At 46.1% G+C, this 3,606-nt stretch overlaps 1 pseudogene; it reads right to left on the minus strand.

Moving 5' to 3' along the window:
- LOC107118686 overlaps positions 1-3,606 on the minus strand; it is a 43,244-nt pseudogene that overhangs the window by 36,022 nt on the left and 3,616 nt on the right.

The raw sequence follows: 3,606 nt of genomic DNA on the forward strand, positions 1-3,606 counted from the left end.
ATGCACATGAAAGCTTATACCCAGAATAAAACTTTGTTGGTCTTAAAAGTTGCCCCTGGACTCTTCCGTCCGATTGTTTAGTGTCCCCTTCTTGAACTGCAGGGGTTGTCTTCCACCATCCCTTCAGCCCAGGTAAATCAGTGATGGACAACCTTCCTGAAAAGCCAGAATCATACAGCATACAAGCCCCAGCTAACTCTAACCTGATGTTCTGGTGACCCTGGAGGTCAGCTGGTGGATACTATCACATAATAAATAATAACAACAGAAGAGTGGAGCTTCTCCCAGTGCAGCTACTTACCACTAAGAACCCAAACATGACTTGGGTCAGTCAGAAGCAATCAGTGCTAGAGCTGACTGTGGAATGATTTCCAGACTCTCTAGCCCGGCCCCATGATTTGGACTAAAAGAGTCTCACCCCGATACAATAAGACTACCAGCATATCAGAAGATCAGGCATTAAAAACACTGTACTCTTTTATTACCAAATTGCCACGTGACAAGATTATAGCAATGAAAAACCCCCAAAGCCTCCTAAGACTAGCTCAAAGGGAGAGATAACGTGCCACCCACAGACTGATGACACTGTACTCACATGTCCCAGACAACTACATACAATGATTCCATGGACATGTTATGCAGCATAAGAGACAAGACGAAATCCAAAAGGCCAAGAGCAGAGCAGCCATCTTCTAGCACCACTGGCAGGTTCCAATCCTCTAACAAAAAGTGTAAAAAAGGTAAAGGTTCCCTTGCTCGAAAGCCAGTCGAGTCCGACTCTACGGTTGCGGTGCTCATCTCCATTTCCAAGCCGAAGAACCAGCGCTGTCCGAAGACATTTCCGTGGTCATGTGGCCGGCATGACTAAACACCAAGGCACACGGAACGCTGTTACCTTCCCACCAAAGTGGTACCTATTTATCTACTTGCAATTTCTTGCTATCGAACTGCTAGGTTGGCAGGAGCTGGAACTAGAGACGGGAGCTCACTCCCTCATGCGGCACACTTGGGTCTCGAATTGCTGAACTACTGACCTTCCACAGCCTGCAGTTCAGCGTCTTAACCACTTGAGCCACCGCAGCTCCAACAAAAAGTGTAACAGCCCCTGAATTGCACTACATAATCCTGACATGGCTAAGCAGCATAAGAGAGATACCAGTCACTAAGATGTCCAGGGTATCTGTTGACCCTAGTCAATCTCATTACAATCAAGAATCCGGGCCAGGTAGGAAATCATTTTGAGAAGGCTTGAAATTGTCTGTAATGTCTATGAAATCCTGAACTGGGGAGGCCAGATTGAAACCAGATTGGAAGTCTCTTTGAAGAAGCTTGAAATCGTCTGTAATGTTTATGAAATCCTGAAGTGGAGAGAAGCCGTAGTCACCTTCCAAAGTATAAGGTAAAAATAAAGGTTCCCTTGCTCGAAAGCCAGTCGAATTCGACTCTAGGGTTGCGGTGCTCATCTCCGTTTCAAAGCCAAAGAGCCAGCGCTGTCCGAAGACGTTTCCATGGTCATGTGGCCAGCATGACTAAACACCAAGGCACACGGAACGCTGTTACCTTCCCACCGAAGTGGTACCTATTTATCTACTTGCAATTTCTTGCTTTCGAACTGCTAGGTTGGCAGGAGCTGGAACTAGAGACGGGAGCTCACTCCGTCATGCGGCACACTCGGGTCTCAAACTGCTGAACTACCGACCTTCCACAGCCTGCAGTTCAGCGTCTTAACCACTTGAGCCACCGCAACTCCAAAGTATAGACAGCCAGATATTGCCCTTAACATCACAGTCATCACGGGCTGAAAGCTGGCACAACACCACTTCCATTAGTGCTGCAAGAACATTCCCTTTCCTTCAAGGAGGCATTTACAGTTCAGCTGTCGACTTGGGAAGTTCTCTTCCAGGGTTTGTGCTGGTGTGGATTTTTGAAGGGAAGTGCTCCATCCCACTGAAGCTCCTTCCATATTCTGAAGAATGGTGGGCTACCCGAGAGAGAAAGAAAAGCCTCTCCAAGTGTCGGGAAAACTTTGGAGAGCAGGGTGGAACAGGGTTTGCAGGCCGGAGCAGGCCCGTTCCGCCACAGGCAGTAAGGCCTGAGCTCTGGCTGAAACTCTTTCCACATTGCAAGCATTGATATGGTTTCTCTGATGCCAAGCAAGATTTAAGCTGTCACGGAAGCTTTTTCCGCATTCAGAACATTGATATGGTTTCTCCTCTGTACAGATTCTTTGGTGTCTAACAAGGGTTGATCTGTCACTGAACTTCTTTCCACATTTAGAGCACTGATATGGTTTCTCCCCAGTGTGGATTCTTCGATGGGAAGTAAGACTTCTGCTATGTCTGAAGCACTTTCCACACTCTGAGCATTGATATGGTTTCTCCCCTGTATGAATTCTTTGATGCGAAACAAGGCCTGATCTGTCACCGAAGCTCTTTCCACATTCGGAACATTGATACAGTTTCTTCCCTGTATGGATTCTTTCATGTGAAACCAGGTTTGAGCTCCTACCAAAGCTCTTTCCACACTCTGAGCATTGATATGGTTTCTCCCCAGTGTGAATTCTTTGATGGGCAGCAAGGCTTGTGCTATGTCTGAAGCACTTTCCACACTCTGGACATTGATATGGTTTCTCCCCTGTATGGATTCTTTGATGGGAAACAAGGCCTGATCTGTCATTGAACCTCTTTCCACATACGGAACACTGATATGGCTTCTCCCCTGTATGGATTCTTTCATGTGAAACAAGGGCTGACCTCTTACTGAAGCTCTTTCCACATTCGGAGCACTGATATGGTTTCTCCCCTGTGTGGATTTTCTGATGGCAAACGAGGCTCGATTTGCTAGCAAAGCTCTTTCCGCACTCTGAGCATTTGTGTGGCTTTTCATCTGTGTCCAATCGTCTGTGTAAAAAGTGCTTGTTGGTCAGTTCATCCTCCTTTCTTATCATTTGATGAACACGAATGCTTGATTCTACTACTGAGATGTTTTCATAGATGTGGAATTTATTCTCCTTCTTTCCTGTGTGACTTTCTTTTGGGATTCCATGGATATCGGAACCTTCAGAAGGAATGGATTTCTTTTCCCCTCTAGTTTTCCCTTTAGACTGTTTCCCCTCTCTCTTGCTCTCCCTCTCTGTTGGAATGAGAAAAACCAAATGAGTGAGAAATTCAGTGTTCTATCACCAACCAAACCAATTGTAATATTGGTGTGATTTTTCACAAAACTCCTTTCCTCCTAGTAACCTAGTAAGCCTCTGTTTGAGCCCTGAATGCTGAGCTGGCTGAGGAGTCCGGTATTATTAAAAGTGTTTTCTGATCTCTCCAGAGAGTAAGCAAATCTCCCCCCTCCCCCGCTTTTGTGGGACTCCTTTTTTGGTCTGTACTTTTAACTAGCAACATGACTTCTTTTAGGGACCATTTGGCATCTCCTGTTCTAACCCCCAGCCCCATTTTTCTTTTTTTCCATTTTTTCTTTTTTGGTATTTTTGCCTTTGTGTGTGTGTGTGTGTGTTCCTCTATGCCTGGAAGTCATGGTGACCTGTGGCAACTTCTACTGGGGCATGGAGGATGTTCAGAGAAGTGGCTTGATAGCCTGCCTCTGCCTCCC

This window comes from Gekko japonicus, unplaced genomic scaffold, assembly GCF_001447785.1.
Source record: "Gekko japonicus isolate JY-2015 unplaced genomic scaffold, Gekko_japonicus_V1.1 scaffold5271, whole genome shotgun sequence".
In the NCBI taxonomy this organism is placed as follows: domain Eukaryota; kingdom Metazoa; phylum Chordata; class Lepidosauria; order Squamata; family Gekkonidae; genus Gekko; species Gekko japonicus.